A 25573-nucleotide genomic window follows, 5' to 3' on the forward strand; every position below is an offset into this window, starting at 1 on the left:
GAATAATAAAAAAAAAAAAACATGCAGCACAGAAGATGCCTTTTATTTGATTGTTAACAATGGAAGATGTTCAATTGGGTGTAGCAGATAAATATACTTTTCAAAAGACATGCTCCAAGCATATTAGAAAAGAGTATGTATTGTTCCTATTCTTGGAATAATAGGGATGCCCTATACAATCATTAAGGATTCTAGCAGGGAAAAGCAAATAAAAAATAAGTACAAATAACTGGCTATTTGTTTGACAGAGTAAATGAAATCCGAATCTTTAGTATCATGCTGAGACTGAAATAAACTGAAATTTCTTTTAAAACTCTTTCATTTTTAATTGTAAAGTAACAGGTTTGGAGAAAATATCAATTTGTTGTATGCTTGATGGCATCTACATTCCCATTTAGGTTGTTGTTCGCTCAGTTTGCAACAGGCCATTAAATTCTTGTAACATTTTTAACAGTCATATTTCTTGGTAGGATTATTGTTATTTTTCTGCCACCAAGCAATCAGCTGTCATTTTATATAGTACCTTCACAGCATCAGTCTATCTATCAATTTACTGAAAAATGTGCTTATTATATTGCAAAAGACTTGGGGCACCAGATAAAACTAGGCAGGATTCAGGGTGGGGTGCCATTCCATCACAGGACACATACATACACCCACCCCAACTCACACCAGGTCAAATGAGTTTTTCAACCACATCTTTTGGTGAAAAACTGTATTGTCTGAGAAGAGTTCACACTGACACTCAAAGAACTTGCAAACTCCACAAGGACGGTGGCCAGGCAGAGATTCATACCCAGTAGTCTGGAGTTGTGACTATACCCATTGTGCTAGGTACAATTCACAAAAAATATTATATAAAACCATGAATATTCTGGAGCAAAATTAATAGTGTGTTTATGTCAGAAGACACATATGCAAAAGGAAATAGAACAATAATCCTTCCATCGTGGTCCTTCCAGTTCAGATTGGCAGTCAGATCTTATGCAGACAGTAGTGTGTCCAAGGCAGGAGTCAAACCATGGATTGAATGCTGATCCATCACAGGCACTGCAGTTTACATTCATTGGGGGTAGGTTTTCAGAATTTTTGAACATTTCACATCCACGTCTCTCTCTCTTTGTCTCTCTGTCTCTATCACACACACACAGAGCTAGTTTAACTTAATGTCTCTTATACACTACCCCTCTAATGTGATCTGATTCTGACATATCCATATATCTATACAGATCAGATTATGGTTTACACACCAAAAATACATTGTACCCAGTTTTCTAAGATTGTAAACTGATTGTTTTCGTATGTAGTACTGAATTCCAATTAAATTTTAATCGATAATATCCAATTTCAGTTTAAACAATCAGATCCAATTTTCTCTCAAGGATGTGGCTTAATTACATTATTTTATTTTTTTGCATTATGTGGCAAGTGAAAAAGCAGAGAGGTGAGGGAGAGATGATTGAACAAATTTTTAAATGTCATTTGTCTCATTCAGTACTTCTCTAGGTATTATTAGTTATCAACTGAACTAACAATACCAGCACCGCACTCTTACCTCTGTTGTGTATCCAATTTTGACAGAAAATGCTGGGCACATGATTCCATAGCCGCTCTATAGAGACTCACCAAGTTTAAAAAGCGAGCTCACCTTTTAAAACATAGGAAAATGAAGAGCATCAGCAGAAAGACTTATGGGGATCCACGTTTGCTCCTTATCTGAATCACCACGTATTCACAGCTCATATAATCCACATAATCTAAGTGTATATGTAAAGATCTTGGCCAACTGTAGACTGTATAATGTACACACCACAGAAGTCAGACCAGATTTCTTTGTGATTTCCAATGGCTTTACCAACTGCATCGGCTGGATCTCATTGTCTTGAGGGTGTCAGAATACATGACTATGGACCACAAGGGATATCAGATTACATTACCCCTTCACAATGTCTCAGCATAATTTCAAATTTCCTGTTGTTCCATGAAAGTATCACAAGGTTGACACATTTTGACTGCTAATCAGTATGGAGTATCATTTTTCTTTTTTGACTCAAGATGTTGAATAGGATGGCCTGGTGGCACAGTGATAGTGCTGCTGCTTTGCAGTAAGGAGACTAGGCTTCGCCTCCTTGGTCCTCCCTATGTGGAGTTTACATGTTCTTCCCATGTCCGGTAAGGTTTCCTCCTGGTGCTCTGGTTTCCTCTCACTATCCAGAAACATGTAGGTTAGCTGAACTGGAGACACTAAATTGGCATGGGTGTGTGTTTTCCCTGTGATGGACTGGCATGCTTCCCAGGGTTTGTTCGTGCCTTGTGCTCTATCCTGGCTGGCATAGGTTCCAACCTTCCCTGTGATCCTGCTCTGGATTAAGCGGGTTAGAAAATGACATGACATGACAAGATGTTGAATAGAAATTTATGCTGGGTCCAAAGATTCACAAACCTCCTTTCTCTTTGTGCCGACCAGAATACTCAGTTTTCTTCATTTCTTCAGGTCACCGTTGATATCCTCTATTTTGCTCTGTTCTTCTTTTTGTTTTCTGTTTTACTACTTGCAACAAAATCAAACACCCATTTGAATTTATCCTAGTTAATCATAGATTAGTGTGACTGTGTTGCTAGGAATGTCATAGTAAATGACTGAGGTCAAGGGTATGAGATGCAACTGTCCACAACTCATTAAGATTATATAATGAATGTTGTAGCTGTAAATTGCAGGAAAAGTTGTGTAGTTTGACAGAACATTTAGTTAAATGTCTGGGATACAGCACACTTAACATCAAAAATAATAATTATCTGATACATTTTTGTTTTTGCTGCTTGAAATGGTTTCTTTAATCAAAGCTAAAGTCAGACTGGATAATGAATTACATATGGTGGCACAGTGGTTAAACATTTATCCTCACAAATACAGTGTCCTAGGTTCAAATCTTGTATTGTGTGGATTTTGCATATCTTCCCACATCCCCAAAGGTCTATTAAGGTTAAAAGGTAATTCTAAACTGGCCATGTGATGAACTGTTTCCTGCCTTGCATGCTTTGCTGATAGGTAAACTCTGGTCTCCATGATCATTTTGTGGATTTGAGAGTGTTATATAAAAGGTAATGTGTGTTTTCTTTTTTTGTCTGAAATTATTATTATTACTAAAATAAATGCAAAATGTACTTAAGTAAAAAGTGTCCCATCCATTCATATATTCTAATTCTGAGTCATGAGCCTGGACTCAGTCCAGCATCAGGTGAAATGTGGTAAGGCACATTCCTAGTCCAGTGCAGGGCATACTTGCACACACATCCACACTGGATCCATTTAGAGTACTGAACCTGCACACCTGTGCTGAGAAAAACCCCACACAGACATACGGAAAACGTGCAAACTGCTCAGAAACAGTGACTGGGCTCAGAATCGAACCCAGGTCCATGCTGCCTACATGCAACATTATTAATCTTTTATTATATTATATTATAACTTTTTTGTATAAAGTGTATTAAATTACAAATGGTTATAAAGGCAAGTGTAATAGTGCTCACTTGACAAATCTGAAGATTACATTTACCGTAGTCTACAGTATTCTAAGTTAGTTTATTTATATTTCTTTTCTGACTTTATTTATTCTTAGATCTTGTGGATACAACTTTGGCAGGATGCATTCTGACATTACTGCTAGCCACCACATGGAATTTAAGGTGCACTAAATTCCATGAGTTTCACAGTATTGTAACATATTCTGACATGTGGTGGTTTTTAATAGGAAAAGAGAATTAGAGTAATAACTAAGAAGGAGTGCTGGTGGTAGGTTCTCATTCAAGATTTAAGATTCAAGAGTATTTATTGTCATTTCATCCATATACAGTAGTGCAGCATACAGTGAAACGTAACAACGTTCCTCCAGACCATGGTGCTACATAGAACACAGGACAACAAAGAATCCACAACACATAACATAAAGACACGTAATATATAATAAGGTGCATATATAACAAGGTGCATGTGAGACAAATGTGCAAACATGTGCAACCATGTGCAACATTGCAGAGCAGAACACACATATCAGATATCTGATCGGTCCATGAGTGTTCAGGAATCTGACTGCTTGGGGGAAAAAACTGTTACACACTCTGGTTGTAAGTGCCCGAATGCTTCGGTACGTTTTTCCCAATGGCAGAAGTGTAAACAGTGAGTGTGCAGGGCGTGTTGGGTCATTTACAATGCCGGTGGATTTGCGGATGCAGCGTTTGGTGTAAATGTCCATGATGGAAGGAAGAGAGACACAGATGATCTTCTCAGCTGTCTTCACTATCTGTTGTAGGGTTTTACGATCCCTGACTGTGCAATTTTCAAACCAGACAGTGATGCAGTTGCTCAGGATGCTCTCTATGGTTCCTCTGTAGAATGTTGTTAGAATAGCTGGTGGAAGATGGGCTTTTCTCAGCCTATGCAGGAAGTAGAGCTGCTGGACTTTCTTGGCTAAAGAGCTGGTGTTGTAGGACCAGGTGAGGTTCTCTGCCAGGTGGACACCCAGAAATTTGGTGCTATTGACGACTTCCACAGTTGAGCTGTCAATGTTCAGTGGCAGATGGTCACTCTTAGTCTTCCCAAAGTCAACAATAATCTCCTTTGTTTTGTCTACATTCAGAGACAGGTTATAGTCATAGTTAGCTGGACAATGCCAATGTTTAGGGGTGTAGGGAGGTTGGTTAAGACTAGAAATTCTGTGAATTTACAGGTTTTATAAGGCAGAAGAGTTCTCTAAAACTCTTTTAAGACAATAAAGTTTCACATGTCATCAGTCATGCTACTCACTCCAGCATCTCTGCATGATTATTAAATAAGGAATCAAATCAACCCTATAATTAGATTATGCAGGCCTGAAAACAAGTGGTTGGAGTGTAAGGGCCCATATTTTCAGATTTATTTCACAATCCTGCCTCTGCATGTATCTAGCTACAGATAACAATGACTAGATCCTCCAGGTGGCATTATCAACTGTGGGATCCCTCAAGGATCTACTCTTGGGTCTACTCTTTTTTCACTGCCCTTAGGATCCATTTTTAAGAAACACAGTATTTCATTCCATTGCCACACAGATGATACGCACATAGATTTTCCACTGAAACAGATCAAACAAATTGTCTTAGACCTTAATTGGAATATCTGGAAAATATTAAAACATGGATGTCACTAAATCTTCGTAGTCTAAATGACAAAAAACAGAGATTGTGTGTTGGACCTTCTGATCCTACTTGTGGTTCAGACATTAACCTTGGCCCCTTGACAACCTACTGTAACCCCTTTGCAAAAAATCTTTGATGATTTTTGACTATGCCCTCAAATTTGATAAACAAATTAACGCTGTTTTTATAGCCTGTTTTTATCAGCTCAGGGTATTGGTTAAGGTAAAGGACTTTCTTTCTGTACATGATTTTGAAACACTACTTCAAGAGTTTGTCTCTTTTTCGCTTGACTATTGCAACTCATTATACATTGGAGTAAATCAGTCGTGCTATGCTTGTCTTCTTTTAGTCGGGAACGCTGCTGTTAGGCTTCCAGACACCATATCAGCCTTTGCTTCTCTTCATTGGCTTTCTGTTCACTACAGGATTGAGTTTAAAATGTTACAGTTTATTTTTAAGTACTCCAATAGTTTATACCCCTTTTACCTTACTGACCTCTTACACCCTTACTCTTCTTCATGATTACTGAGGTCCTATGATCAGAAGTTATTGGTTGTGCCAAGTTTTAAAATTAGACATAGAGGAGACTGTGCTTTCGCAGTAGCTGCTCCTAAGCTTTGGAACAGTCTACTTTTTTATATTAGGTCAACACCAACTTTGGTCACTCTTAAATCCCACCTGAAAACCATTTTTCCTTAGCTTTTTAAACTTTTACAGTATTTATTTTGCACACACATATATATATATATATATATATATATATATATATATATATATATATATATATATATATATATATATATATATATATATATAGTGTATACTGTTTGTATTGCTGTATTTATATCTATAAAGAAAATAAGTACTTGACTCGGCTTAAGCAGGTGTATTCTTCCTGTTTAAATGTGTGTCCATCCTTCTAGATCTTATGTGACTAGAATGTTGATTTGGTCCAGTTCTTATGAATCATGCATGAAATCACCAGTAAATAAAAGTATAAAAGGTGGTTTGTTGTAATGTCGAAACATTGCAATTTCAAACCAAAGGCAGCAGGTTGAATCTCCAAGTACATCCTACTGCCTGACCTTGAGCAAGTCAATTAACCTCCTTTTTCCAACTGTAAAAAATGCATATCCTGTAAACAATAATTTGCCTCTGTGGTTATTAAAAAGGTGCTATATAAATAAAATATTGCACATCTATAAATTTCATCCAATCGATGTAACAAATTTAAAGGGTCATACTCACGCTGGAAGCCAAACCTCATGTGCCTGATCTCAAAACACACTGACATACACTGATATTGTACCCGTTAGAGAAGGAAAATAACCTAACAATATGTGTTTGGACTGTGTATAGAAAATGGCATCATGGGTGAACGTGCCAATTCCACACAGATGGTGCTTCATCTAGGAACTAAACCAGGGTCATACACTGTAAAGCAGTAATGCAGTGCCACTGTATATGCAGAATTAAAAACACAAAATTGAGAGAATTTAATGGCAGGCAAAAAGCCATCATTGGAACTGTGAATTTATATTCTTATGTTTTCAGCTTCTTAGCCAGTAAGCTGTCACTGTTCCAGTTATACTTCTGCCCATCCTGGCCCACTATTTTATTTTGTCTGGCCTGTTGTGTCACTGTTCTGTTTTTTCAAAGTGTGCCCAAATTGCTGTCCATTCTGATGTCCTCATCACTTTTAATGGCACTCTTAAAAATTGCTAACTAACTTTGCTCTACTTCCCTTTCTTGTTTCCAAGTAGTAATGAACATTCAGTTTCTCTTAAACATTCAGATTTTTTTTTTTTGTTCCTTGACTTTTCATCCCGCAATCTTGGCAAGCAAAGTATAAAACACCCTGCTGCTTTTCTTCTGCCAGTCTCCGGTAGAAAAGGCCAGATGATGGTTGGTGAATTTTGTCTCTGCCTAGGCCAAAGCCAGGTTCTTCCAAAAGTGACTGTAGCACTTGTGTGGCTGATTAGTAATGACTAAGACAGGGCTTCCAAAATGATGACTAAGCTACTGACAAGTACATTAGGAAATGGTCCTTCTCTGTGGGAAACTGGTTCCGGGGTGCAATTCATCCTTTTATTTGATAGCTGTAGGCAAGGGGCCATATAACAGAAAAGAAAACAGTGTGCCTGGCTAGCTCAGTCTTGGACATTCTTGTTGCTCCAGCCTTTGAAAAGTGATAAGTTTAAAAAAAAAAGGAAAAAGAATGTTTCAGCGGCTGAAACTCACATGATTCACATGCTCCCCTTTCTTTACAGCCTTCATTAGTGCTGATTGCTCCTTCGTCTGCTGAGCAGTGCAATTTACAAAAATAATAAATAATGAAATTCCCAGGCACCCACTGTGACAGTTTACTGAGTGAGCCACCAGCATACCCAGCCTCAGACTGCAAAGCAGGAAACAAATGGGTTTCAAACTTCCATGGAAATTTCTGCAAAACAGATGTGAATGAGCTATATGTTGGAGCCCTTCTCTACCACCTAAGATATGTACACGTTTTTATTTAATGGAATATCCCCCTTTGGGAAGTTGTCCACACAATGCTCAGAAAGTAAAACTGGCACATTTTTATTCCAGTTTTGTTCAGGAATGTTAAAGAGACATGCTTGCATTGGACAGTTGTTTCATTGTCATAGTTTTAACACTTTAGGTATACTAGTATCATAGCTGAATTTACCTTCCTATTTCTGGGCTGCTTGTACAATTATCCTTGTGGTTGTGTAATAAGTAACTGAGATGCTATGCTTCATTTTGATTTTTCAGATCAATTTATCATTTTATTTAACATTAACTATATGAAGTATGGTAACAGTGACCCAGCCTTTGGGCATTAGTTGAAGAGACTTTTGAAGCCATCATGCCTCAAGAATCCCTGTAACATGTCCTGACATTTTCACACCTCAGAGAAATAAGTGTGAAAAAAGTACTTCAATTGAATTCTTCTTATCTGGTGTGGCAAATGTAAGAGAGCAGGACAGTGCTTTCCCAAATGTGGACTGTGTATCCCTCAAGTACAAAATCACTGCCTTCAATACTATGGGTTACTTTAATGCTTTTATACCTGACTGCTAGGTTTTGAGTATTTAATTTTAATATTTGACCTAATCAGGCATATAGCTGATTATAAGCCATATGTCTGTAGTTTGCACAGTTGCTAGAGAATCACAGTACTAATGGTTTGTTTCCTTTTATATTGTTTACAGTTGGAGGTTAATTGACTAGGTCAGGCTCAGCCAGACTATTTTAGCCACTAGGTTAAACTGCCCACTGCAATGCTAGATGGTTGTGTATTGTTATGAAAGGCATTTAATACTGTAAGAAATTATTGAGCCCCCTGATGATGTTCTCTTCTCTGGCATAGATAGATAGATAGATAAAATGAAGTATCTGCCAGAAAAATATCATAAAATCACACTAGTCAGCCATATGTACTGTACAGTATAAGTAAAATTATTCAGTGGGTTAAGGGATTTGGGGTTGCTGAGGTCTTCTGTGCTGGAAGGATGGAGATGCTTCCTAAGGTTAATGAATGAGCATGTCATTCTGGAATCAGTATACACACATAAAATTAGAAAAGCTTGCTTTAACTGTAAGTCTTATTACCATTTAGAGGTATTATTCTCTAGGATTGGTACACAAACCTCTCTAGCTTCTTCTTGCTTTCTCTTTCTTTTTTATTCTTTACTCATGTGTTTTGTCATGGTGCCTCTATTTTAGATTGTTATTGTCTGGGAAAGTTTAAATTCACTCAGTCAATTAGTCTTCCTGTCTACAGTCAAAGAGGTGATAGCAAGAGCACAGTAAGCTCAAGACCCAGGTGGAGCTTTAGAGTTGATGGCTGTAGGCGATTGGCTGCTGTACTCATTTAGTTCTAGATTAACTCAATTCCACTCTCTTCAGATTTTGGCAGCATGCATTGAAAAGTAACCTACTTCTGCAATATGAATGCGTATGCGTCTGCAACTATCTGTTTAGTAGTGAGACAGGTGCTCGTTATTATACCTCAAAAACCGGGTTTCTATAGTGATGACTGCCAAGTATGGTTTCACAGAGAAAATCCTGCCAGGTTTGGCAGCTGTGACTGCATAACTCCATTCTGTGGGGATAAATTAAAATGTTAATGACCTGTTCCAAATACTATTTTTTTTGGTTTTTTCTAGTGGCTGCTTTATGTGTTTTTCATCTATCTATCTATCTATCTATCTATCTATCTATCTATCTATCTATCTATCTATCTATCTATCTATCTATCTATCTCTATCTATCTCTCAAAGGAATTTCTTTAGTAGTAAAAAATAGGAAGGATGAATTAAATATGTGTACACAATAAGACAAAGAGCTAACAAATTAATAAAAATGAAAATCAGTATGCAAATATACATAAATATATAATGGGTAATATATATTTCACTATACACTCACCATTATATAACATGTTAATTTCATACTATATAGGGTGGTCCAGATCTAATTATGCAATCTTCTTTACTCTATAACTTAAGTTATATATATATATATATATATATATATATATATATATATATATATATATATATATATATATATATACTTAAGTTTATTACATAGAAAATCACCCAAAAAATCCCAGACCATCGAGAAGTGTGAGAACTGACGACATGAAGAATTGTCTTCGCGCCAAACTGGAATCATTCCCACATAAATCTAAGCCATCCAGATGATCTGGATCTGCATAATTAGATCTGGACCATCCTGTACTTATTAGACAAATAGATTTGAATAGCACTATATTAAATTGTTGTAAAATGAACTTTAAATCAGTGCTACCATAAATGTGAGTGTGCTTCAAGTCTGATTGACATCCTATCCTGAATATGTTCCTCCCTCGCTCGTGGAATAGCCCTGGCACTCAGCCGCCAACTAATGTTATAAGCTGGTACAGATAATGAAGGAATAGATGGACAAACAGTAGAGGAAAGCTGCCACACATGTGGTTTGTAATTTAAAGGATGCAATATTCTTTTTTTATCTCAGTCAATGTTTTTATTTACCCTTGCTATTTTCTTGTCACTGTGACAGGTTTTTATGCTAGGCTCACCTTACATTCCCTTTTTCCTGTTGTCACACTTGGCTAATGTTCTAATCTTTTATATTGGCCTTTTTCTCATTCTCTTTTTCTTTCGGCTTTGCTCTGCTCTTTAAAATCTTAGTGTCTTTAAATTTGATTTTAGCCATCTATACCCTTGTTCAATCTATCAGCTCATTTGAAACCCCATTGAGGTCTTGCTTATCTTCAGTAATGTTGTTCCATGCATAAATCACACATTTGGCAGCTGCCAAATCTAATAAACGCACCATACTCTTATTCACTAGTAGTCACTATGAGTTTTCACTCGCTCAGTTAATCTGTATATATGTAATATAGCACCTTTCAACCTAGAGTGTTTTGAGAGATATGCAGGTAATTTACATATTTGATGTACTGTAAGTTTAAATGTAAGTGACATTTAATTTGTGATTCAAACAAACAACCCTCTTTATTTAAACTAGACAGACAGACAGATAGGTAGATAGTTAGGGAGATAGATAAATAGAACTTTATTTGTCCTAGGGAGTTAATGTGGTGCTTTACAGAAAGTTTATTAAATAAGCACACACACACACACACATATATATATATATATATATATATATATATATATATATATATATATATATATATATATATACTGTATACCGGTAATGGTGCACTGCACGTCAAAACACTTGACTTGAGCATAGTTTTCATACACTTCCACTGCATGTTTAGCGTTCATTTGCTCAGAGGTTGATGAGCTTACTGCTTCCTTAGGAGCTCTTCTTTTCTCCACCCCCTATGGCCTGCTTCTTTTCTTCTTTCATCTGCATCTTTTTGCGTTAAAACCGATTAAGTCAGTGTTTGTGTTGCAATTGCTTAGTTTGTTTCCTTTAATTTTTCAATCTGCCTCAAGAATGATTTAAGGTAGGGAAGGACGGCAAAGGTGGTAGGGATGTGAACGGCCGCCCTACTGGCCGCTGCCGAGAGTTGATTTTACAATAAAATAAAATAAAAATAAAAATAGGAATAACCTTGGAAGTCAATCGTCACCCCGAAAGTGGATAGTAGACGTCACATAGTATATATGTATCAAGTTTCAGGTCAATAGTTTAAATGGTTTGCAAGCTACAGGTGATTTAAAATCCTGGACAGACAAACGAACAGCCACAGTAGCATATTATATTTAAAGATACACTCACTTTGGTCTGAACATACTGTACACCAGTATGACCAAGAACAGCTTAAACATAAAGGAAATGTCTGCCGTGACAGTCACAGTCACAGTGAGGTGTTATGCAGGTGTATTGCTCCCATAGCTTTTCTTGATACACTTCTGATGAACGTTTCACTGGCTGAAAGTACTCAGTATTGGTATGCCAGATAGATGATGCGCAGCATTCTTCATAATGGCACTCCATTTTGTTTTAATTCTCTCCTTTTCTACTACCTCCAGGGGTTCCAGAGTACGTCCTATAAGTGAGCCAGTGTTTTTAATTAGTTTGTTGATTTAGCGGGCCTCTCTTGAAGTGATGGCACCAGCCCAGCACACCATAGTATTTAACATTGCACTAGCCATCACAGAGATGTAGAAAATGTGAAGGATGTCACCAACCATATTATAGAAACACAGTTGTCCTTTCTTATACAACTCCTCTGTGTTACGAGGTCAGTCCAAATTGTCATTGATGTAGACCTCCAAGTCCTCGAGGGAGTGCACTACCTTAACATCCACTCTTTGAGTAGTGACCAAACATAGAGGCTCTTTGGTATAGTGAAAGTCAAGATTTTGCTTTTAAGTTGCAGACAATTCTTTTTGCACCAAGAAACAAAGTTCCCACCTGACTCCAATGCTGTGTCTCATCCACCTTGTCAACTCACCCCATAAGTACAGAATAATCTCAGAAGTGACATGGCCTGGTATTTTTTTGTTGTATGAAGTGTGCAAAGTGAATATAAGAGGAGACAGGACTGTTCCTTATAGTGTATCCATATTTGAAACACAGTCTTTGAGTCCCACAAAATGTGGTTTGCCTGACACATAGTCCATTATCCAGAACACCATAAATGCATCTATCTGCATATCTGTGAGCTTACAGGGAAAACTAGCACCTTATTTCTTGCCATTCATTTTTTGTCATTTTATGTAAAAATAAGCTCTGTTTATTCTGATATGTTCTTTATATTAAAAAACCATCTTTGCAAAGTACTGCTCGTACACCATCTCAAAATGTTTTACACCACAGTTTGTATTGTAGACAATCTAGGCAAAGAAACTTGCTCAGACTGGAAAAGTGAGCCAGGGTAAAAAACAAATATTTTTTTACCTGACAAATTATCATTTTTTGCTCAGTGGCCCAACATTGATGGACTGAAAGCCAGAAGTCTACGTGACCATCATCATCAGGTCCTTCCATGAAAACCCTAAATACAAAGAGGACTGTTTGACTTATGTTAGGTAGATTGCCCAGAGGGGACTGGGCGGTCTCGTGGTCTGGAACCCCTACAGATTTAATTTTTTTTCTCAAGCTCTTGGAGTTGTTTTTTTTTTTTTCTGTCCACCCTGGCCATCGGACCTTACTTATTCTATGTTAATTAATGTTGACTTATGTTTATTTTTTATTGTGTCTTCTATTTTTCTATTCATTTTGTAAAGCACTTTGAGCTACATTTTTTTTTGTATGAATATGTGCTATATAAATAAATGTTGATTGATTGATTGATTTTCGTATTTTAAAACCTGAACTCCAGTGGATAAGGGTTGCCTCTTTTTTTGATTTCTTGGCTCCTTTAGTAAAATTCTATTTTTGTAGAGTATGCAATGCAAATGTGCCTTGCACTCCTCAAAGGCCATTAGGTGGCATTTACTCAGTGGGTTCCCCAGAGCCTAACTTATAATGCATTCCTTTATTTCCATGAAGATATGATTGGCAAGATAAGTGCATTGGAAGGCCTCAAATGTCCTATTGCTGAGGTGGAGAAAGGTTCCCTTGATGTGTAATTGCAGAGAATTTCATTTTTCTTGCTAAAGTTTTCACATCACCATGACAACTTTACAGCATCCCATCCACCATTGTATTCTTTACTTTATTTCCTTATCCTACTTGATTCCTGGGGTAATGGGTGCAACGCAAAAACCATCCCTGGATGGAATGCCAGTTCATCACAATGGCCATTGTCTACATGCTCACACTTACAACACCAGGTTAATGTAATGTTGCTAAGCACAGCATATACAGTATGTGAACTGGGAGGTCAGACAGTCAGTTATTGTCCAATCCGCTATATACTAACAAAGGGTCACGGGGGTCTGCTGTAGCCAATCCCAGCCAGCACTGGGCACAAGGCACACACACCAAGCACACACTAGGGACAATTTAGAATAGGCAATGCACCTAACCTGCATGTCTTTGGACTGTGGGAGGAAACCCACGCAGACACGGGGAGGACATACAAACTCCACGCAAAGAGGACCTGGGAAGTGAACCCAGGTCTCCTTATTGCAAGGCAGCAGCGCAACCACTGCGCCACTGTGCCACCCGAACTGGGAGGTGAAACCCAAAAGTGTTTGAATTTGAGCTGTGGGAGGAGACTCACATGACAGAACAGAAATAGCAGAATGCATATACAAGACATGCCAGTAAGCAATAATATGTCAGCCATCTAATTGCACATATCCTACTCTGTATGATCAGAGCCTAGATATAACTGTCCCATTTAAACATCATGGGACTAATATAGAATAATAAATGAAACCTTTTAGAGTGGTATAGTGGCCTAGCCTTTGAACTATAAACCGCAAAGTTGCCACTTTAGACCACCAAGTAAGGTTTGTACTTGTAATTGTGTTAAATACAGAAAGGCACCTTATACAAAGTTTTTTTTAAGAATAATACAAAAAATGTATAGAATTCCCTCCATACCTAAAGAACTAATCCTGTGAAAATGTTTACTTCATGAAAATAAAAGATTATTTCCTGCATATACAGTGTCACATGAATTCAATGTACGTACAACCCATATTTTACAAAAATGAAGTCATGCTAATTAGGTGACACAAACAGATGTTAATTTGTCCTTAAAGACCATTGAACTGTTTTGTAATTTAAAGATGATATTATTAATTATTATTACTATTAATATTATTATCCTGCAATGGACAAGCGTACTGTTTCAGGATTGTTTCAGGTTTGCACAGTTTTGCTGGAATAGATCCTGGCTCTTGTGATTCTGAATTGGATTAAGACATTGTTGACAATATATTTACATATTTACATATATATTTTTTGCATGTATTATTATCATTATTAACACCGTAACTTTGAATCTTCCATTTTTCCCTGCCTGGCATATTAAGATGCACTAAATTATACCACAGCAATATTATTATTCAAATGTACATGGAACCAGCATGAGAATGAAGACTGGTTTCTCTGGTCTTTGTAACAACTTTAAAAGAGACGGTTTAGAGATCAGGATGAAAGCCTTTAAAAGAAGCAATGAGCGAGGACCTGAAGGTCTTCAGGGATCCATAGAATCTAGACTATTAAGATGCCCAAGGCTTAGGCTGTTGGGAACACATGCAATCTAAACTACAGTAAGAAGGGTTACTACCAATTTTGTGTGCCACTCAAAGCATCTGGAGTGCTTAGAAATAGAGCTGCCCTCCAATTGTGAACAGCCTGAAACTCAAGAAATGGGAAGGTCTCTAAGATATTAAGGCTCACAGAACCTGACCAGTAGTGAAGGAGCTCCATTGGCTAAGGTACAGTTTGAAGATTCAGTCCTCACTATTGATTAACTTTGTGTTCCCAAGCAAATCACTTAAACTTTTCATACCTGACATTGTAGCAACATGAAAAAAATTGTTTGATATTGTACTTGTAAAATACCTTGGTACAGTGTCCGGTATGGAAAGGCACTTTTAAACACACTTTTCAAAATACAAAAGTAGTCTACATCAATGGTTCTGAGCTAAGAGAACAAAGAAATAAACTTTATTGATGGAAAGGTTAATTTAGCTTGAATTGTGTAAGAAATTACAGTGCGTGCCTTATATTCAGCCTCCTGAAAAATACATTTTATTATGCTCATATGTATAACTTGGCCATTTACACTCAAGACCTGGTTCACTGCTGAGTTAACTATCCCAAGTGTTCATTCACATTAATAAAAATAACCCAGAACGCATGGAACACAGGTAATTTAAACGTGAAATGGAGGATTTAGGAAAATTGTTTAAAGCCTCTAATGCCTGTGGAGTTTTTACTTAACTCCAGCTCTTTGTCTCACTAAACTAAGCACATTCAGGACTTTGGTTATATATTACCACATTTTATTGTTCTGGAATATTGCAATAGAATTTCCTCCTTTTCTCATAAAGAGAGTGTTTGACCAATTTCATAAATACATTTCAAGTATGCAACTAACCATACAAAACAAGGTGCATACAACATCGTAAGAAAACATGTACACAATTGTTTGTGAAAACATTCAAGTTTGGTGCATAGTTAAACACAACATTGCCTAAATCCCTCATTGTTAGTTCCTTCTCATTAATGTTATCACTTCTTATAAAAACACGGTTGTAATATTTTGTGTGCTTCACTGAACTACTTTGTAGCGCATTACTTTGACCTTATGATTTACTAGTAAATTCCTTAGATAGTATTTGTGTATGAGGCTTTTCATTACAAAATAGTAAAAGTGAAACAGACTGACTGGTGGAATGGGATGTCTCATATGAGATCTAAGGGTATATATAGACCAGGGGTGGTTTACAATGATTGCTCTAGTATATGATGGTGTATTTTATACACTGAAGAACTGCACTCTAAAACAAAAGGTGATATGTTCAATTCCTTTTACCAGCTACCTGACTGAGATTCACTCTTTGCATTGAAATATGGGTAAATATTTTTAGTATCATTCAATCAAATATTTTTGGAATTTTATTCTCCACAAAAGGTGATAAACAAAAATGAACTGGTGTGGAAATGTCTACCTTGCCTGATCTGAAGATTTGGAATTAGCAGAATGAATACTTCTATCTGCTTATTATAATATTTAGGGTAATTAAATGGGAGGCAGGAGTCAACTGTGGGTAAGTGACCAGAGGTAGGCACACATCAACAACAGACAATTTTGAGCTGCTATTAATCTATTCTGTAAGTCTTTGATATGTGGAAGTAACAATACTGAAAACATATGAACATAGGGAGAATGTGTAAATGTCTAACAGACAGAACCTGGGCTGGGTCTGAACCCAGTCTCATCGAACAATGAGGTAGCATTGCTACCCACTTCAACCAAACAAAAGTAATAATTTATTATAATGATTAAGAAAGATCCATTATACTTAAAAAAGACATGAATCCTAAATTCCGTGATCAGTGGGAATTCAGCAAATCCCAGTACTACTGGTTTGCTTGAGGAAGCCGCTTTTCTGCACTGCTTATTTAGCAGGAACAGTAACTGAAGTACATCTTGGCTATGGAGCATGTCTGTTTGTAGAGAGCTTAAGGAGATGACAGCAGATAAGTTCCATTTTTGTTTAGAAGCTACTCTCTATCATTACAGGTGAGGTGCTTTTATTCCTTCTCCACAATGGTTTGTGTGTGTTACTTGGCTGTCTGGGTAACAGGGGAGGTGGTTAAAGTACCAACTGGTATAAACTCCAATTGAATTATCTTACATGCCTGTTATGCTGCAAGGCAAATGCGACATTTTTTATGCTCAGTAATTCAATGAACAGTGTGAATAATTACATTATCTGGGCTTGACCTTATCGGCTGCAGTGAATCAGGAGCATTAGCTCTGAAATGACAAGTGTTAGAGAATTAGTTGGTCTGTCACCCTTCTAGTCACTTTTTATTTCTTGCTCCTCATTTCATGTCAATGATGCTTTTTGAATGTATTTGGTAGGCTGTTGATTATCATGAGCACTGCAAAAGCCTTTCATGTAGGACAGAATCTGGCTTCTTGGGCTCAGTAAGATGGACTGAGGATATTCTAAGTCTATGGGGGTCCCTGAAGAATTGAAGTGCTGGTGCGAGAAGTGAATGAGGTTACTTGCAAATTGGGAGCATGATCCCCAGGGGAGAAAGTGGTGCAATCCACTCTGCCAATCCGTGCCCCATTTAGAGTGACGTTAAACGCACCTAGCAGTGCTAATTAATGACAGTCATTTGGGCTTAAAGCTGCAGCATGCACAGCAAGCGCCTTCCCACGCTGCGTCAAAGCAAGACGATACATCAGGCAGACAATGCTGACCACCTCTATGCAAATCATGTGAAATCTGGGCAAAGAAGCAAGCGGCTTCAAGAGCAGACATTAAGTGAGAACAGACGGGCAGTAATCAAGGCGCTTTCATTTCCTGTCAGCTGAAAATTTGTGTCACCTCTGTTATTTTGACAGTGAAGCCTGGGTGCTGTGGAATATAGGTTTAAACCTTCTGTGTGACCCTGGGAGTATTGCCGTGCCAGGTTTTGGAAAAGTAACCTTTGACAAGTGTGCTATGTTGGATGTCTAAAGCTGTATATTATATAAAGATCAATTGATTGGTAATATATGATAATATATAATATTGGTAATATATCCATCCATCCATCCAATATCCAACATACTATATCCTAACTACAGGGTCACAGGGGTCTGCTGGAGACAATTCCAGCCAAAACAGGGCGCAAGGCAGGAAACAAACCCCGGGCAGGGTGCCAGCCCACCGCGGGGTGCGCACACACACACACACACCCACATACACACCCATACACCAACTAGGGACATTTTAGAATCACCAATGCACCTAACCTGCATATCTTTGGACTGTGGGGGGAAACCAGAGCAACCGGAGGAAACCCACGCAGACACGGGGAGAACATGGAAACCCCATTCAAGGAGGACCTGGGAAGCGAACCCGTGTCTCCTAACTGCGAGGAAGCATTAGCCCTTGAGATGCTGGGATATGGTGAGTAGTATGGTTTAAAACTCATGTTTGGTGAAGGAGTACTTTAATAATGCAAATACCATTATATATCATTGCCAGAATAAAACCAAGTGATCTACTAAGACATTTTGTTGATGTGCACTATATGCAACTTGCATTTCTTTAAAAAATAGTAAGTGGATATGAAACATTACAATATATAATAAGAATAGCGTTCAATATATTTTGCTAGTGAAAGTTTCATTATTGAGAGTCAAAGGCTTGCATTTAATTTTTTGAAGTGTAAATATATCTAGCCCCAAGAATTTTAAATAAAAATGTGTATGTATTCAAATGATATTTAAAGCATTCATATCTCAAATATTGGCTGAAAGCCTTGCTACAAAGATAAGGGTGTATCTCACAAGGAGTCTCTCAGAGCAAAATGCAAGGATTTACCTATAGTGTGTGTCTATTATGTATTCTTAATTAAGAATTATCATTCCTATTTTAGAAACTTCTGAGAAACTTAACTATTCACTATTACGAATTGAGAGAGAGCAAGAATTAAGGGTTTTTCTTTTAATGTGTTTTAGACTGACACGTTTCTGCTTATAGGAATATGATTTCAACTTTGAGTTCAGTCAAAAAAGAAGAGAAACACATTTTTAATGTATTGCAGAATTCAATCACAATACTTACTGTCTTTATACATACAAAAACCTCAATGTTTGATTTATCATGACTGGTGTATATAGATAAAATATCCTTCAGATTTTTCTTTGGTTAAACACCTCCTAACTCATTGGTATAGGAAGACCCCCACATTTGATACATCATGATATAGGTATGCAAGTCATTGAGCATTTTGGGCTTCCTCCTATTATTTACCCTCCAGACCAGAGAAACACTTATTTTTAGGCCATTTTTGGACCATATTTTGTGCAGGAAGGTAGTTAAACCCTTCTGATAAAGATTGAACCGAATGGTGCCTTCAGCAAAAATGACCAGACCAGAAGTTGTACGTGTCATATCAATTGACCCTAGTGATTCACCCTATAATGGGATATGAAGAGTCAAAGTTACTCCTTTTCACAAAAAAATGGAGCTTGATAATATAGGCATGTAGAGTGTCGTTTTATGCTATTTCGAGGTTGCTGATTACGATTATAATATTTTTGATTCTTTTCCGATGATCCTAGTCCTCTAAGAGCCACTCCCAGAAGGTTAAAAATAGCACATTTCAATCCTAAGCATGTGGGGTATTGTTTTAGACAATTTCAAGGAACAGTAATTATGAATATGAAGTTATTTTTAATTTTTGACCCTTGGTGATTTTGCCCACTATGGACCGCTATCGCAGGAGAATGAAAAACGACAAATTTCTATTGAAATCAAAACTATTTAGACATTAAACATTTAAATTGAAGGATACATTTTAATATTTCAAAAATGCGAAGCTAACTTTTATTGTTTATGTACTTCTACCTCATAAAGTAAATCAACATCTAAAAAAAACTCAAGATGCCTCTTATAATAATTATAGAAATTATCTTGATTGTCTTTTACTAAATCATCCCCTTTCTGTTTCCCCTCTCTGTGTTCTGCAGTGGCACCTGCTGTCAGTGACATTTTGATTAAAGCTATTTTGTTCATGTTTTGAACATTGATCTTCGAATGAAACCTGGGGTGGATGGAGGCATTTTAATCAAAATTAATCCAGTATCTCATTACAATCATGTTGTCAATGTCTATCTGAGCCACAGTGCATTATGGAGTTCTTGTAGAGGTGCTGGCTGTTTGGCTAATCAAATACAGTTAGAATGTGTAGTACTTTTTTTCTTTTTTCATTATCAGTTATTTGGATGCCTTTTCCATTTCAGGGTCTTGGGGGGAGTGATTAGCATGCATAAAAACATAAAACTCCCTAGACCATGAATATTGTGAACCCTGCAAATTAAGGTACTGAACCAGTAAATACATTTTTAATACTAGACACGCTGGTTGTATGTATAGCATAACATTCTCAAGCCTAGTTCATCCAGTTCAGGGTCACATAAGCCATAGTCTTATCTTTGCAGAACTGGGTGAAATGCAGGAATCAACATGGGAGTGTATACTGGTCCATTAAGGGGCCTACTTTCACACAATCTTACCTGGTCAATTTTGAATTGCCAATCAGCCAAACATATGTCTTTGGGGATGTGGGAGGGAAACCACTTTAAGAAAGCCTATATGGTCATGAGTGGACTCTGAAGGCTGGATCCATCAGTTACCAATGTTAACCTCTGTGTCACTGTTTTTCTTCTTTTATCTCAAAATCTTGATGAAAATATGTACTATTATTACCAGTTACTATGCTAAAGATTAGGTGTGGGCAGTTTAAAAAAGCCAGTGCTTAGAGGGCAAGGTAAGTATTCAATGTCTGTCCACAATTATTAAATTAGGGGATTTTAAATACTATTCTCTACAGCCTCTTCTTGGACCACATTATGTCTTATTGGCAGCAATAGAGTATTGCCTTCTTCTCTTTCACCCTTCCTTTGATATTTTTGTGAGGCAACATAAATAGACAGAGCAGTCTACCCGTCTCTGCTTTGACCTTTCTGACATGGCTCTAATCCCTGGAACATCCAATCATCTGTGTCAGGCATGTCCTAAGTAACATACTTCTGCTGTCTTTTCAAGAAGGGACTGGAACAGGATCTGAGACACCCAATTTCCACTTGGGATTAATGAAGTATCTATCTATCTATCTATCTATCTATCTATCTATCTATCTATCTATCTATCTATCTATCTATCTATCTATCTATCTATCTATCTATCTATCATAAATGACATTCATCTTTTTAGTATATTTGCTTTGTTTCCAACACATTTCACTATAGGCAGTGAAGTAAACTGCGACACGATTAGTGATAGATAGATAGATAGATAGATAGATAGATAGATACTTTATTAATCCCAGGGGGAAATTCACATACTCTAGCAGCAGCATACTGATAAAAAACAATATTAAATTAAAGAGTGATAAAAATGCAGGTATAACAGACAATAACTTTGTATAATGTAAACATTTACACCCCCGGGTGGAATTGAAGAGTCGCATAGTGTCGGGGAGGAACGATCTCCTCAGTCTGTCAGTGGAGCAGGACAGTGACAGCAGTCTGTCACTGAAGCTGCTCCGCTGTTTGGAAATGATACTGTTTAGTGGATACAGCAGATTCTCCATGATTGATAGGAGCCTGCTCAGTGCCCGTCGCTCTGCTACGGATGTCAAACTGTCCAGCTCTGTGCCTACAATAGAGCCTGCCTTCCTCACCAGTTTGTCCAGGTGTTAGGCGTCCCTCTTCTTTATGCTGCCTCCCCAGCACACCACCGCTTAGAAGAGGGCGCTCGCCACAACCGTCTGATAGAACATCTGCAGCATCTTATTGCAGATGTTGAAAGACATCAGCCTTCTAAGGAAGTATAGTCGGCTCTGTCCTCTCTTGCACAGAGCATCAGTATTGGCAGTCCAGTCCAATTTATGATCCAGCTGCACTCCCAGGTATTTATAGGTCTGCACCCTCTGCACACAGTCATCTCTGATGATCACGGGGTCCATGAGGGTCCTGGTCCTCCTAAAATCCACCACCAGCTCCTTGGTTTTGCTGGTGTTCAGTTGTAGGTGGTTTGAGTCGCACCATTTAACAAAGTCCTTGATTAGGTTCCTATACTCCTCCTCCTGCCCACTCCTGATGCAGTCCACGATAGCAGTGTCGTCAGCGAACGTTTGCACGTGGCAGGAGTCCGAGTTGTATTGGAAGTCCGATATATATAGGCTGAACAGGACTGGAGAAAGTACAGTCCCCTGCGGCACTCATGTGTTGCTGACCACAATGTCAGACCTGCAGTTCCCGAGATGCACATACTGAGGTCTGTATGAACGATAGTCCATGATCCATGCCACCAGGTATGAATCTACTCCCATCTCTGTCAGCTTGTCCCTAAGGAGCAGAGTTTGGATGGTGTTGAAGGCACTAGAGAAGTCCAGAAACATAATTCTTACAGCACCACTGCCTCTGTCCAAGTGGGAGAGGGATCGGTGTAGCATATAGATGATGGCATCCTCTGCTCCCACCTTGTCCTGGTATGCGAACTGCAGAGGGTCGAGGGTGTGCTGGACCTGTGGCCTCAGGTGGTAAAGTAGCAGCCGCTCCATGGTCTTCAACACATGTGACGTCAGAGCGACAGGCCGGAAGTCATTCAGCTCACTAGAACGTGATACCTTTGGGACTGGGGTGATGAAAATGTTTTCCAAAGCCTCAGGACTCTCCCCTGTTCCAGGCTCAGGTTGAAGATGTGCTGTAGAGGACTCCCCAGCTCCAACTCACAGGCCTTCAGCAGTTGTGGCGATACTCCATCTGGACCAACTGCTTTGCTGGCACTAAGTCTCCTCAGCTCTCTGCTTACTTGGGCTTCTGTAATTGTGGGTGGGGGGAAACCCTCTCCTATGCTGGTATCAGCAGAATGATGGGTGGAGGGCGCAGGACTCCGAGGTGAGAGTGGGTTAGGGTGGTCAAACCTGTTAAAGAAGTTGTTCATCTGGTTTGCTCTTTCCACGTTTCTCTTGATGGTGGCATCCCGCTTCGAGCTGCAGCCAGTGATGATCTTCATCCCATCCTACACTTCCTTCATGCTGTTATTCTGCAACTTCTGCTCCAGCTTTCTCCTGTACTGCTCCTTCGCCACCCTAAGCTGGACTCAGAGTTCCTTCTGCACACGATTGAGCTCATGCTGATCACCTTCTTTTAAAAGCCCTTTTCTTCTGGTTCAAAAGGCCCTTGATGTCACTTGTAATCCATGACTTGTTGTTAGCATAGCAGCATACTGTTCTTACTGGAACTACAATGTCCATACAGAGGTTGATGTAGTCAGTAGTGCAGTCAACAACCTCCTCAATGTTCTCACTATATGATCCCTGCAGGATATCCCAGTCCATAGTTCCAAAGCAGTCTCTCAGAGCCTGCTCTGCCTCAGGGGACCACTTCCTGAATAAGCGTGTGGTTGTAGGTAGCTCTCTCACTGGTTTGTAGTGAGGCTGAAGCAGAACCAGGTTATGATCTGCTTTCCCAAGTGCAGGCAGCGGGGTGTGTATATATGTATGTAGAATTTTTCAGCATATATTAAATTAAGTTATTGAGTTTTCTGTGTGCAGTTAATTGTTTGTGCTTTTGTAGCATTCAATATTCTGCTTTAACCTGACTATACTACCTTTGTAATAATGTCTAGTACACTGACAGTCACTAATGCCTGGTACACTTGATTGAAATGAACGTAATGACTTATACATGCATCTTCAGTAGACTTCAGTAGTGATAGTTTAACAATTTTAATAAACACTTCCACCTTCTTTACTTTGTAAGCTTTAGTAAGTTCAGAGGTAATGTACACTCCAAACTATTTAGTTTCAATGGAGTCAATATTTACACTCTTTCACAAAGAACATCCAACCTTTTCAGATTCATTCAAGCAGTCATTCATTATTCCATTCGTTTTCTGAACCCAGTAACTCTAATATAGGTTTCAGTTCAGTTTGTTTTTGCACAACTCTCTTCTCAGTAGATAAAAAAGAAACCAGTCTCAGATTCATAAATATAAGATGGTAATGATACATTATAATCACTATCTAGTGTACACAGATGTGCATTACACTATCTAAACATATAAAGAGTAATACTTCTGTATGCTCTTAACTCTGGAAAGTAAGGTGAAGCAAAGACAATCACTGAGGAATTCAATATTCGTGGAGGAAATCAACCTCTGGAAGTCCAGTCTTTTGCAAAAATGTCTAGGCAACCTTTGTCAACTGGCTGCTCAACCTCTTCCTGGTCATTCTGCAGTGCACTATGACAGAGTGCCATTCAACATTTATTAGACTCCCATAAAAATGCTTTTTTTCCCCTCCCTCTCCGATCCTCTTGAGCACTGTTATCCCAACACCTTAATATGGTAACCTTCCCCACAGCCTCTGACATATGGACCTATGAAGATGTTTCTAGGACATCCTCAATACCTTCTTATACTGCCTAATTGACCATGTGCAGAATTAGCCTTTGCATTGTGCCAATCTCCTAATTTATGCTTTAGCACCATTATGTGAAAGGGTTGCTGGCAAACATTTGTTTGTAATTGTGTCATTTTTGGCTTAGATTGCCAGTTCCCTTATGTGGTCAGTCATCTCTAAACACCATACTGATTGATTCACCATGGCCCCGAGCAGTCTTTTTGTGGATAATTTCCAGAATTACTTGGAAGGTAATAGCCAAAACGTAACAGTGTTAAGCGATGCTGAAATAAGTGGCAGACAATTCTGTCATACTACAGCTGCTAACCAGAGCTTTGAAACTTGTGACAATAACTGTCCACTTGCTTAGTCAAATTCAAGGTTGTGGGGACAGGATATTATTCTAACAATATCAGATGAACACCAGGAACATTGATACACTAATGGATATACCCATATTCACTTATACCAGGCCAATTTAAAATAGCCAGTTACTTAAATTCAGTATGGACTATATTTATGATCCATAGCTACTGGAGAAGTGACTGTGCTCTTATGGCTAAGGAGTAAGTTGCACCTACAAGACCACAGGCTCGCTCACCATTAATGGCTTACTTTGCAACGTCATTTTATCATGAAAGCAGCTGCATAAAAAATTAAGACTGATTGGACTTTCTGTGTAATCTCGAGCTCTACAACAAAAACATTGTGGTACACATAGAAGCTGGGTAAGTGAAAATATTGGTGAAATATTGGAGGGTATTTAGTGCATTTACATAGAGAATGATACAGACTGTGTATAGATTTTTCCAGATACTTTAAGAAAGTAGTAATTGGAAACCCTAACATCTCAAGTCAGTATTTTATAAAAGGAAGTGAACAGCAACTGATGAGTTCTGTGGGGTTAAATTGTCAGTTTCCATCAAAACATTTTTTATGTTTTATGCAAGTAAAGCTAGGTAAGTTTATGCTCAGCCATGGAGTAGTGAAGTGACAGATTTTCACTTCTTGTTTGGTGTTATCTAAGCAACTCAACATAACATCCATTGCTCTTGTTATTACACCATAGAGAAAAGTGAAATGGGGCAAAGGTGCAGAATCAGCCCAGGAAACTTTTTAAGGTTCAACTTTGGGTTTCACTTGATTTCAAACATGGTTATTAAGGCATGTGATGTGAAGACAATAGTATTTCAGCCCTCTATACATGAACAGCTTTCCAAAAGTATATAAATGTCTGTGCTGATAGCACCATCTTTAGGTGCACTTCAGAGTAACTGGCCCTTCATTGTTTTTAGCTCAAAAAAAGACAAAAGACAGGGCTCACAGGGCTGGCCCCTGGGACTTTTTCGGTTGCATC

General features: G+C 38.2%; 1 protein-coding gene across 2 annotated transcripts in view; it reads left to right on the forward strand.

The window, feature by feature from the left end:
• Positions 1–25573, forward strand: part of LOC120535490 (ephrin-A3-like) — a 300708-nt gene that overhangs the window by 9638 nt on the left and 265497 nt on the right. The window lies entirely within an intron of this gene.

The sequence above is a fragment of the Polypterus senegalus genome, chromosome 1, assembly GCF_016835505.1.
Source record: "Polypterus senegalus isolate Bchr_013 chromosome 1, ASM1683550v1, whole genome shotgun sequence".
Taxonomy (NCBI): domain Eukaryota; kingdom Metazoa; phylum Chordata; class Cladistia; order Polypteriformes; family Polypteridae; genus Polypterus; species Polypterus senegalus.